This window comes from Xenopus tropicalis, chromosome 5 (assembly GCF_000004195.4).
Source record: "Xenopus tropicalis strain Nigerian chromosome 5, UCB_Xtro_10.0, whole genome shotgun sequence".
Classification (NCBI taxonomy): domain Eukaryota; kingdom Metazoa; phylum Chordata; class Amphibia; order Anura; family Pipidae; genus Xenopus; species Xenopus tropicalis.
The window spans coordinates 161,905,291-161,918,527 of NC_030681.2; the positions used below are offsets into that span (position 1 = coordinate 161,905,291).

The 13,237-nt window shown below is 59.4% G+C and overlaps 1 long non-coding RNA gene across 1 annotated transcript; it reads left to right on the forward strand.

The window, feature by feature from the left end:
* The first annotated feature begins 5,659 nt into the window (after positions 1-5,659).
* LOC116410819 lies at positions 5,660-13,237 on the forward strand. The gene is made up of 3 exons (XR_004222651.1): positions 5,660-5,948; positions 11,605-11,755; positions 13,153-13,237. It is a non-coding gene; the product is annotated as an uncharacterized LOC116410819 (long non-coding RNA).

Genomic DNA, 13,237 nt, shown 5'->3' on the forward strand with positions numbered 1-13,237 from the left:
CAGTAGGGGGTACAGTATCCCTTATAATACATGAGTGATACTCAGAGTTCCCTGTATAACTCAGCCTGCAGCCTTGTGCCTTTATATGGGGGGCACAGAACCCCTCAGTGACTGCTAATATCCTTATCATTTACAGTAGGGGGTACATTATCCCTTATAATACATGAGTGATACTCAGAGTTCCCTGTATAACTCAGCCTGCAGCCTTGTGCCTTTATATGGGGGGCACAGAACCCCTCAGTGACTGCTAATATCCTTATCATTTACAGTAGGGGGTACATTATCCCTTATAATACATGAGTGATACTCAGAGTTCCCTGTATAACTCAGCCTGCAGCCTTGTGCCTTTATATGGGGGGCACAGAACCCCTCAGTGACTGCTAATATCCTTATCATTTACAGTAGGGGGTACATTATCCCTTATAATACATGAGTGATACTCAGAGTTCCCTGTATAACTCAGCCTGCAGCCTTGTGCCTTTATATGGGGGGCACAGAACCCCTCAGTGACTGCTAATATCCTTATCATTTACAGTAGGGGGTACATTATAACACCAGTTTGCCCTCAGTCCCCCCATTACAGCTGAGCACAAAGCAGATGGGTCGGGGTTAGTTAGACGCACAGTGGGGCAATAGATTTGGCCGCAGATTGATTGGAGTCGCCCAGACGCTACACACACTTGATACAAACACTAACGCTTCCCAAGCAGAGAAGCAGCGACATGGGGGCGGGGCCATTCATCCCGCTGGGCACCCGGTGTCTGCATTTATAGTAACATTGCAGCAGGGAGGGAACGCCCCCAGTTACCCGCACAGCAGGGAGGGAACGCCCCCAGTTACCCGCACAGCAGGAGGGAACGCCCCCAGTTACCCGCACAGCAGGAGGGAACGCCCCCAGTTACCCGCACAGCAGGAGGGGAACGCCCCCAGTTACCCGGCACAGCAGGAGGGAACGCCCCCAGTTACCCGCACAGCAGGGAGGGAACGCCCCCAGTTACCCGCACAGCAGGAGGGAACGCCCCCAGTTACCCGCACAGCAGGGAGGGAACGCCCCCAGTTACCCGCACAGCAGGGAGGGAACGCCCCCAGTTACCCGCACAGCAGAAGGGAACGCCCCCAGTTACCCACACAGCAGGGAGGGAACGCCCCCAGTTACCCGCACAGCAGGAGGGAACGCCCCCAGTTACCCGCACAGCAGGAGGGAACGCCCCCAGTTACCCGCACAGCAGGAGGGAACGCCCCCAGTTACCCGCACAGCAGGGAGGGAAACGCCCCCAGTTACCCGCACAGCAGGAGGGAACGCCCCCAGTTACCCGCACAGCAGGAGGGAACGCCCCCAGTTACCCGCACAGCAGGGAGGGAACGCCCCCAGTTACCCGCACAGCAGGAGGGAACGCCCCCAGTTACCCGCACAGCAGGAGGGAACGCCCCCAGTTACCCGCACAGCAGGGAGGGAACGCCCCCAGTTACCCGCACAGCAGGAGGGAACGCCCCCAGTTACCCCGCACAGCAGGAGGGAACGCCCCCAGTTACCCCGCACAGCAGGAGGGAACGCTCCCAGTTACCCGCCAGCAGGGAGGGAACGCCCCCAGTTAACCCGCACAGCAGGGAGGGAACGCCCCCCAGTTACCCGCACAGCAGGAGGGAACGCCCCAGTTACCCGCACAGCAGGAGGGAACGCCCCCAGTTACCCGCACAGCAGGAGGGGAACCGCCCCCAGTTACCCGCACAGAGGAGGGAACGCCCCCAGTTACCCGCACAGCAGGGAGGAACGCCCCCAGTTACCCGCACAGCAGGGAGGGAACGCCCCCAGTTACCCGCACAGCAGGAGGAACGCCCCCCAGTTACCCGCACAGCAGGAGGGAACGCCCCCAGTTACCCGCACAGCAGGAGGGAACGCCCCCAGTTACCCGCACAGCAGGGAGGGAACGCCCCCAGTTACCCGCACAGCAGGAGGGAACGCCCCCAGTTTACCCCGCACAGCAGGGAGGGAACGCCCCCAGTTACCCGCACAGCAGGGAGGGAACGCCCCCAGTTACCCGCACAGCAGGAGGGAACGCCCCCAGTTACCCGCACAGCAGGAGGAACGCCCCCAGTTACCCGCACAGCAGGGAGGGAACGCCCCAGTTACCCGCCACAGCAGGAGGGAACGCCCCCAGTTACCCGCACAGCAGGAGCGAACGCCCCCAGTTACCCGCACAGCAGGAGGGGAACGCCCCCAGTTACCCGCACAGCAGGAGGGACGCCCCAGTTACCCGCACAGCAGGAGGGAACGCCCCCAGTTACCCGCACAGCAGGGAGGGAACGCCCCCAGTTACCCGCCACAGCAGGAGGGAACGCCCCCAGTTACCCGCACAGCAGGAGGGAACGCCCCCAGTTACCCGCACAGCAGGAGGGAACGCCCCCAGTTACCCGCACAGCAGGAGGGAACGCCCCCCAGTTACCCGCACAGCAGGGGAGGGAACGCCCCCAGTTACCCGCACAGCAGGGAGGGAACGCCCGACGCCCCCAGTTACCCGCACAGCAGGAGGGGAACGCCCCCAGTTACCCGCACAGCAGGAGGGAACGCCCCCAGTTACCCGCACAGCAGGAGGGAACGCCCCCAGTTACCCGCACAGCAGGAGGGAACGCCCCCAGTTACCCGCACAGCAGGAGGGAACGCCCCCAGTTACCCGCACAGCAGGAGGGAACGCCCCCAGTTACCCGCACAGCAGGAGGGAACGCCCCCAGTTACCCGCACAGCAGGGAGGGAACGCCCCCAGTTACCCGCACAGCAGGGAGGGAACGCCCCCAGTTACCCGCACAGCAGGAGGGAACGCCCCCAGTTACCCGCACAGCAGGAGGGAACGCCCCCAGTTACCCCGCACAGCAGGGAGGGAACGCCCCCAGTTACCCGCACAGCAGGAGGAACGCCCCCAGTTACCCGCACAGCAGGAGGGAACGCCCCCAGTTACCCGCACAGCAGGAGGGAACGCCCCCAGTTACCCGCACAGCAGGGAGGGAACGCCCCCAGTTACCCGCACAGCAGGAGGGAACGCCCCCAGTTACCCGCACAGCAGGGAGGAACGCTCCAGTTACCCGCACAGCAGGAGGGAACGCCCCAGTTACCCGCACAGCAGGAGGGAACGCCCCCAGTTACCCGCACAGCAGGAGGGAACGCCCCCAGTTACCCGCACAGCAGGAGGGAACGCCCCAGTTACCCGCACAGCAGGAGGGAACGCCCCCAGTTACCCGCACAGCAGGAGGGAACGCCCCCAGTTACCCGCACAGCAGGAGGGAACGCCCCCAGTTACCCGCACAGCAGGAGGGAACGCCCCCAGTTACCCGCACAGCAGGGAGGGAACGCCCCCAGTTACCCGCACAGCAGGGAGGGAACGCCCCCAGTTACCCGCACAGCAGGAGGGAACGCCCCCAGTTACCCGCACAGCAGGAGGGAACGCCCCAGTTACCCGCACAGCAGGGAGGGAACGCCCCCAGTTACCCGCACAGCAGGGAGGGAACGCCCCCAGTTACCCGCACAGCAGGAGGGAACGCCCCCAGTTACCCGCACAGCAGGGAGGGAACGCCCCCAGTTACCCGCACAGCAGGAGGGAACGCCCCCAGTTACCCGCACAGCAGGAGGGAACGCCCCCAGTTACCCGCACAGCAGGAGGGAACGCCCCAGCCCCACAGCAGGGGAACCCCCGTACCCGCACAGCAGGAGGGAACGCCCCCAGTTACCCGCACAGCAGGGAGGGAACGCCCCCAGTTACCCGCACAGCAGGGAGGGAACGCCCCCAGTTACCCGCACAGCAGGGAGGGAACGCCCCCAGTTACCCGCACAGCAGGAGGGAACGCTCCCAGTTACCCGCACAGCAGGGAGGGAACGCCCCCAGTTACCCGCACAGCAGGGAGGGAACGCCCCCAGTTACCCGCACAGCAGGAGGGAACGCCCCCAGTTACCCGCACAGCAGGAGGGAACGCCCCCAGTTACCCGCACAGCAGGGAGGGAACGCCCCCAGTTACCGCACAGCAGGGAGGGAACGCCCCCAGTTACCCGCACAGCAGGAGGGAACGCCCCCAGTTACCCGCACAGCAGGAGGGAACGCCCCCAGTTACCCGCACAGCAGGAGGGAACGCCCCCAGTTACCCGCACAGCAGGAGGGAACGCCCCCAGTTACCCGCACAGCAGGAGGGAACGCCCCCAGTTACCCGCACAGCAGGGAGGGAACGCCCCCAGTTACCCGCACAGCAGGGAGGGAACGCCCCCAGTTACCCGCACAGCAGGAGGGAACGCCCCCAGTTACCTGCACAGCAGGAGGGAACGCCCCCAGTTACCCGCACAGCAGGAGGGAACGCCCCCAGTTACCCGCACAGCAGGAGGGAACGCCCCCAGTTACCCGCACAGCAGGAGGGAACGCCCCCAGTTACCCGCACAGCAGGGAGGGAACGCCCCCAGTTACCCGCACAGCAGGAGGGAACGCCCCCAGTTACCCGCACAGCAGGGAGGGAACGCCCCCAGTTACCCGCACAGCAGGAGGGAACGCTCCCCAGTTACCCGCACAGCAGGAGGGAACGCCCCCAGTTACCCGCACAGCAGGAGGGAACGCCCCCAGTTACCCGCACAGCAGGGAGGGAACGCCCCCAGTTACCCGCACAGCAGGGAGGGAACGCCCCCAGTTACCCGCACAGCAGGAGGGAACGCCCCCAGTTACCCGCACAGCAGGGAGGGAACGCCCCCAGTTACCCGCACAGCAGGAGGGAACGCTCCCAGTTACCCGCACAGCAGGGAGGGAACGCCCCCAGTTACCCGCACAGCAGGGAGGGAACGCCCCCAGTTACCCGCACAGCAGGGAGGGAACGCCCCCAGTTACCCGCACAGCAGGAGGGAACGCCCCCAGTTACCCGCACAGCAGGAGGGAACGCCCCCAGTTACCCGCACAGCAGGAGGGAACGCCCCCAGTTACCCGCACAGCAGGAGGGAACGCCCCCAGTTACCCGCACAGCAGGAGGGAACGCCCCCAGTTACCCGCACAGCAGGGAGGGAACGCCCCCAGTTACCCGCACAGCAGGGAGGGAACGCCCCCAGTTACCCGCACAGCAGGAGGGAACGCCCCCAGTTACCCGCACAGCAGGAGGGAACGCCCCCAGTTACCCGCACAGCAGGAGGGAACGCCCCCAGTTACCCGCACAGCAGGGAGGGAACGCCCCCAGTTACCCGCACAGCAGGAGGGAACGCCCCCAGTTACCCGCACAGCAGGAGGGAACGCCCCAGTTACCCGCACAGCAGGAGGGAACGCCCCCAGTTACCCGCACAGCAGGAGGGAACGCCCCCAGTTACCCGCACAGCAGGAGGGAACGCCCCCAGTTACCCGCACAGCAGGAGGGAACGCCCCCAGTTACCCGCACAGCAGGGAGGGAACGCCCCCAGTTACCCGCACAGCAGGAGGGAACGCCCCCAGTTACCCGCACAGCAGGGAGGGAACGCCCCCAGTTACCCGCACAGCAGGAGGGAACGCCCCCAGTTACCCGCACAGCAGGAGGGAACGCCCCCAGTTACCCGCACAGCAGGGAGGGAACGCCCCCAGTTACCCGCACAGCAGGAGGGAACGCCCCCAGTTACCCGCACAGCAGGAGGGAACGCCCCCAGTTAGAGGGGTAGAAGTGCCCGGGAGTTGGTTATACATGGGGCAGGGCGCTACCAACATGAGGCAAGTTTGATTGGATGATGGCGGGTACGCGCTTGGAACGCATGAATGGGAACCAACTGATCTCCAATCAGACGCTTCGCTATCCGCATCAGACAGAGGCTTGGCACGCTAATAACGGAAGTGAAGTTTTCTGATTATTGATTCCGACTTTTGGGAGGGAGGCTTGGAACGCAGTACCCGGAAGTGGAGTTAGTCGGAGCCGCCTGTAAATACAGAATAATGAGCGTGTTTCTGAGGAGCCAACTGACCTGAGATTCGGTACTTACCGGCTTGTGTTACTATTACCCCCCTCCCCCTATATAGGGACCGGCTTGTGTTACTATTACCCCCCTCCCCTTATATAGGGACCGGCTTGTGTTACTATTACCCCCTCCCCTATATAGGGACCGGCTTGTGTTACTATTACCCCCCTCTCCCTTATATAGGGACCGGCTTGTGTTACTATTACCCCCCTCCCCTTATATAGGGACCGGCTTGTGTTACTATTACCCCCCTCCCCCTATATAGGGACCGGCTTGTGTTACTATTACCCCCCTCCCCTTATATAGGGACCGGCTTTGTGTTACTATTACCCCCCTCCCCTTATATAGGACCGGCTTGTGTTACTATTACCCCCCTCCCTTATATAGGACCGGCTTGTGTTACTATTACCCCCCTCCCCCTATATAGGGACCGGCTTGTGTTACTATTACCCCCCTCCCCTTATATAGGGACCGGCTTGTGTTACTATTACCCCCCTCCCCCTATATAGGAACGCGGCTTGTGTTACTATTACCCCTCCCCCTATATAGGGACCGGCTTGTGTTACTATTACCCCCCTCCCCCTATATAGGGACCGGCTTGTGTTACTATTACCCCCCTCCCCCTATATAGGGACCGGCTTGTGTTACTATTACCCCCCTCCCCCCTATATAGGGACCGGCTTGTGTTACTATTACCCCCCCTCCCCTATATAGGGACCGGCTTGTTGTTACTATTACCCCCCTCCCCCTATATAGGGACCGGCTTGTGTTACTATTACCCCCCCTCCCCCTATATAGGGACGGCTTTGTGTTACTATTACCCCCCTCCCCCTATATAGGGACCGGCTTGTGTTACTATTACCCCCCCCTCCCCTATATAGGGACCGGCTTGTGTTACTATTACCCCCCCTCCCCCTATATAGGGACCGGCTTGTGTTACTATTACCCCCCTCCCCCTATATAGGGACCGGCTTGTGTTACTATTACCCCCCTCCCCTATATAGGGACCGGCTTGTGTTACTATTACCCCCTCCCCCTATATAGGGACCGGCTTGTGTTACTATTACCCCCCCTCCCCCTATATAGGGACCGGCTTGTGTTACTATTACCCCCCTCCCCTATATAGGGACCGGCTTGTGTTACTATTACCCCCCTCCCCCTATATAGGGACCGGCTTGTGTTACTATTACCCCCCTCCCCCTATATAGGGACCGGCTTGTGTTACTATTACCCCCCTCCCCCTATATAGGGACCGGCTTGTGTTACTATTACCCCCCTCCCCCTATATAGGACCGGCTTGTGTTACTATTACCCCCCTCCCCCTATATAGGGACCGGCTTGTGTTACTATTACCCCCCCCTCCCCCTATATAGGGACCTGGCTGTGTTACTATTACCCCCCCCTCCCCTTATATAGGGACCGGCTTGTGTTACTATTTACCCCCCCCTCCCCCTATATAGGGACCGGCTTGTGTTACTATTACCCCCCCTCCCCTATATAGGGACCGGCTTTGTTACTATTACCCCCCTCCCCTATATAGGGACCGGCTTGTGTTACTATTACCCCCCTCCCCCTATATAGGGACCGGCTTGTGTTACTATTACCCCCCTCCTCCCTATATAGGGACCGGCTTGTGTTACTATTACCCCCTCCCCCTATATAGGGACCGGCTTGTGTTACTATTACCCCCCCTCCCCCTATATAGGGACCGGCTTGTGTTACTATTACCCCCCCTCCCCCTATATAGGGACCGGCTTGTGTTACTATTACCCCCCTCCCCCTATATAGGGACCGGCTTGTGTTACTATTACCCCCCTCCCCCTATATAGGGACCGGCTTGTGTTACTATTACCCCCCTCCCCTATATAGGGACCGGCTTTGTGTTACTATTACCCCCCCTCCCCCTATATAGGGACCCGGCTTGTGTTACTATTACCCCCCTCCCCCTATATAGGGACCGGCTTGTGTTACTATTACCCCCTCCCCCTATATAGGGACCGGCTTGTGTTACTATTACCCCCCTCCCCCTATATAGGGACCGGCTTGTGTTACTATTATCTGGTGTTACTATTACCCCCCCTCCCCCTATATAGGGACCGGCTTGTGTTACTATTACCCCCCTCCCTCCTATATAGGGACCGGCTTGTGTTACTATTACCACCTCTCCCTATATAGGGACCGGCTTGTGTTACTATTACCCCCTCCCCCTATATAGGGACCGGCTTGTGTTACTATTTACCCCCCTCCCCCTATATAGGGACCGGCTTGTGTTACTATTACGCCCCTCCCCTATATAGGGACCGGCTTGTGTTACTATTACCGCCCCCCCTCCCCCTAATAGGGACCGGCTTGTGTTACTATTACCCCCCTCCCCCTTATATAGGGACCGGCTTGTGTTACTATTACCCCCCTCCCCCTATATAGGGACCGGCTTGTGTTACTATTACCCCCCTCCCCCTATATAGGGACCGGCTTGTGTTACTATTACCCCCCTCCCCTTATATAGGGACCGGCTTGTGTTACTATTACCCCCCCCCTCCCCCTATATAGGACCGGCTTGTGTTACTATTACCCCCCTCCCCCTATATAGGGACCGGCTTGTGTTACTATTACCCCCCTCCCCCTATATAGGGACCGGCTTGTGTTACTATTACCCCCCTCCCCCTATATAGGGACCGGCTTGTGTTACTATTACCCCCCTCCCCCTATATAGGGACCGGCTTGTGTTACTATTACCCCCCTCCCCTTATATAGGGACCGGCTGTGTTACTATTACCCCCCCTCCCCCTATATAGGGACCGGCTTGTGTTACTATTACCCCCCCTCCCCCTTATATAGGACCGGCTTGTTGTTACTATTACCCCCCCTCCCCCTATATAGGGACCGGCTTGTGTTACTATTACCCCCCTCCCCTATATAAGGGACCGGCTTGTGTTACTATTACCCCCCCTTCCCCTATATAGGGACCGGCTTGTGTTACTATTACCCCCCTCCCCCTATATAGGGACCGGCTTGTGTTACTATTACCCCCCCTCCCCCTATATAGGGACCGCTTGTGTTACTATTACCCCCCTCCCCCTATATAGGGACCGGCTTGTGTTACTATTACCCCCCCCTCCCCCTATATAGGACCGGCTTGTGTTACTATTACCCCCCCTCCCCCTATATAGGGACCGGCTTGTGTTACTATTACCCCCCTCCCCCTATATAGGGACCGGCTTGTGTTACTATTACCCCCCTCCCCCTAATATAGGGACCGGCTGTGTTACTACTATTACCCCCCCTCCCCCTATATAGGGACCGGCTTGTGTTACTATTACCCCCCCCTCCCCCTATATAGGGACCGGCTTGTGTTACTATTACCCCCCCTCCCCTATATAGGGACCGGCTTGTGTTACTATTACCCCCCTCCCCCTATATAGGGACCGGCTTGTGTTACTATTACCCCCCTCCCCCTTATTAGGGACCGGCTTGTGTTACTATTACCCCCCTCCCCCTATATAGGGACCGGCTTGTGTTACTATTACCCCCCTCCCCCTATATAGGGACCGGCTTGTGTTACTATTACCCCCCTCCCCTATATAGGGACCGGCTTGTGTTACTATTACCCCCTCCCCCTATTATAGGGACCGGCTTGTGTTACTATTACCCCCCTCCCCCTATATAGGGACCGGCTTTGTGTTACTATTACCCCCTCCCCCTATTATAGGGACCGGCTTGTGTTACTATTACCCCCCCCCCTCCCCCTATATAGGGACCCGGCTTGTGTTACTATTACCCCCCCCTCCCCTTATATTAGGGACCCGGCTTGTGTTACTATTACCCCCTCCCCCTATATAGGGACAGCTTGTGTTACTATTACCCCCTCCCCCTATAGGCCGCTTGTGTTACTATTACCCCCCTCCCCTTAATAGGGACCGGCTTGTGTTACTATTACCCCCCCCCCTCCCCCCTATAATAGGGACCGGCTGTGTTACTATTACCCCCCTCCCCCTATATAGGGACCGGCTTGTGTTACTATTACCCCCCCCTCCCCTATTTAGGGGACCGGCTTGTGTTACTATTACCCCCCTCCCCCTATATAGGACCGGCTTGTGTTACTATTACCCCCCTTCCCCCTATATAGGACCGGCTTGTGTTACTATTACCCCCCTCCCCTTATATAGGCGACCGGCTTGTGTTACTATTACCCCCTCCCCTTATATAGGGACCGGCTTGTGTTCTATTACCCCCCCTCCCCTATATAGGGACCGGCTTTGTGTTACTATTACCCCCCTCCCCCTATATAGGGACCGGCTTGTGTACTATTACCCCCCCCTCCCCTATATAGGGACCGGCTTGTGTTACTATTACCCCCCCTCCCCCTTATATAGGACCGGCTTGTGTTACTATTACCCCCCTCCCCTATATAGGGACCGGCTTGTGTTACTATTACCCCCCCCTCCCCTATATAGGGACCGGCTTTGTGTTACTATTACACCCCCTCCCCTATATAGGGACCGGCTTGTGTTACTATTACCCCCCCCTCCCCCTATATAGGGACCGGCTTGTGTTACTATTACCCCCCCTCCCCCTATATAGGGACCGGCTTGTGTTACTATTACCCCCTCCCCCTATATAGGGACCGGCTTGTGTTTACTATTACCCCCCTCCCCTTATATAGGGACCGGCTTGTGTTACTATTACCCCCCCTCCCCCCTATATAGGGACCGGCTTGTGTTACTATTACCCCCCTCCCCCTATATAGGACCGGCTTGTGTTACTATTCCCCCCCCCTCCCCCTATATAGGGGACCGGCTTGTGTTACTATTACCCCCCCTCCCCCTATATAGGGACCGGCTTGTGTTACTATTACCCCCCTCCCCCTATATAGGGACCGGCTTGTGTTACTATTACCCCCCTCCCCCTATATAGGGACTGGCTTGTGTTACTATTACCCCACCCCCCCTCCCCCTATATAGGGACCGGCTTGTGTTACTATTACCCCCTCCCCCTATATAGGGACCGGCTTGTGTTACTATTACCCCACCCCCCCTCCCCTATATAGGACCGGCTTGTGTTACTATTACCCCCCTCCCCCTATATAGGGACCGGCTTGTGTTACTATTACCCCCTCCCCTATATAGGGACCGGCTTGTGTTACTATTACCCCACCCCCCCTCCCCTATATAGGACCGGCTTGTGTTACTATTACCCCCCTCCCCTATATAGGACCGGCTTGTGTTACTATTACCCCACCCCCCCTCCCCCTATATAGGACCGGCTTGTGTTACTATTACCCCCCTCCCCCTATAGGGACCGGCTTGTGTTACTATTACCCCCCCTCCCCCTATATAGGGACCGGCTTGTGTTACTATTACCCCCCTCCCCCTATATAGGACCGGCTTGTGTTACTATTACCCCCTCCCCCTTATATAGGGACCGGCTTGTGTTACTATTACCCCCCCCTCCCCTTATATAGGAGGTTGGTATTCTATTCCCCCCCCCTCCCCTTATATAGGGACCGGCTTGTGTTACTATTACCCTTCCCCTCCCCTCCCCTTATATAGGTACCGCATAGTGTGATATTCACTGGGTGAATATCTGGAGATTTGTATCTGTGCCCTGTAATATGGTTGGGGAATATCACTGGGAATAATGCCCTATAGAAACCTCTATTCACTCAATTGCAGATGCCGCTTCCTGGTCAGTCACTTCCACAGGGACCAAATGGGAATCTCCCAGGAACCCACTGACCCAGTGATGGGGAACCAGGATCCAGATCTGCTGCATCAGAGAATCCTGAGTCTCACACTGGAGATTATCTACCTGCTGACTGGGGAGGTGAGTGGCACTGTGAGTGGGGAGGGTGGATGTGAGTGGGGCAGTGAGTGGGGCAGTGAGTGGCACTGTGAGTGGGGCAGTGAGTGGCACGAGTGGGGCAGTGAGTGGCACTGTGAGTGGGCAGTGAGTGGCACTGTGAGTGGGGCAGTGAGACAGCTGACTGGGAGGGCAGTGGCACTGTGAGTGGGGTGGAGACAGTGGCTGGGGAGGGGCACTGTGAGTGGGGCAGTGAGACAGCTGATGTGGGCACTGTGAGTGTGGGCAGTGGTGGCACTGTAGTGGGCGTGAGTGTGGCATGTGGTGGAGCAGTGAGTGGCCTGTGAGTGGGCAGTTGCACTGTGGGAGGGAGGGACACTGTGAGTGGGGCAGTGGAGACAGCTGACTGGGTGAGGGGAGGTGGCACTGTGAGTGGGGCAGTGAGACAGCTGACTGGGGAGGGGAGTGGCACTGTGGAGTGGGGCAGTGAGACAGCTGACTGGGGAGGGGAGGGGCACTGTGAGTGGGGCAGTGAGACAGCTGACTGGGAGGGGAGTGGCACTGTGAGTGGGGCAGTGAGACAGCTGACTGTGGAGGGAGTGGCTGTGAGTGGGGCGTGAGACAGCGGGACTGGGGAGGGGAAGTGGCACTGTGAGTGGGGCAGTTGAGACAGCTGACTGGGGAGGGGAGTGGCACTGTGAGTGGTGGCAGTGAGACAGCTGACTGGGAGGGGAGGGACCTGTGAGTGGGGCAGTGAGACAGCTGATGGGGAGGGAGTGGCACTGTGAGTGGGGCAGTGAGACAGCTGACTGGGGAGGGGAGTGGCACTGTGATGTGGCAGTGAGACAGCTGACTGGGGAGGGATGGGCACTGTGAGTGGGGCAGTGTGAGCAGCTGACTGAGGGGAGGGGCACTGTGAGGGGCAGTGAGACAGTGACTGGGGGAGGGGGAGGGCTGTGAGTGGGGCAGTGAGACAGCTGACTGGGGAGGGGCACTGTGAGTGGGGCAGTGAGGCGGTGGACTGGGGAGGGGGAGGGACACTGTGAAGTGGGGCAGTGAGACAGCTGACTGGAGAGGGGAGTGGCACTGTGAGTGGGGCAGTGAGACAGCTGACTGGGAGGGGAGGGGGCATGTGAGTGGGGCAGTGAGACAGCTGACTGGGAGGGGAGTGGCACTGTGAGTGGGGCAGTGAGACAGCTGACTGGGAGGGGAGGGAGGTGAGTGGGGCAGTGAGACAGCTGACTGGGGGGAGGAGGTGAGTGGGGCAGTGAGACAGCTGACTGGGGAGGGGGGAGGTGAGTGTGGGCAGTGAGACAGCTGACTGGGAGGGAGGGAGGGGAGGGGGGCAGTGAGACAGCTGACTGGGGAGGGAGGGGAGGGGGGGCAGTACAGGGGTCCCTAATCCTCTCCCCAATATACAGGGCTACACTGTTACAAAGAAGTCAGGGTGATGGCGCCCCCCACAGACCTGCACTGACTGTATGTTGGGAGGAGCCTGCAGGCACC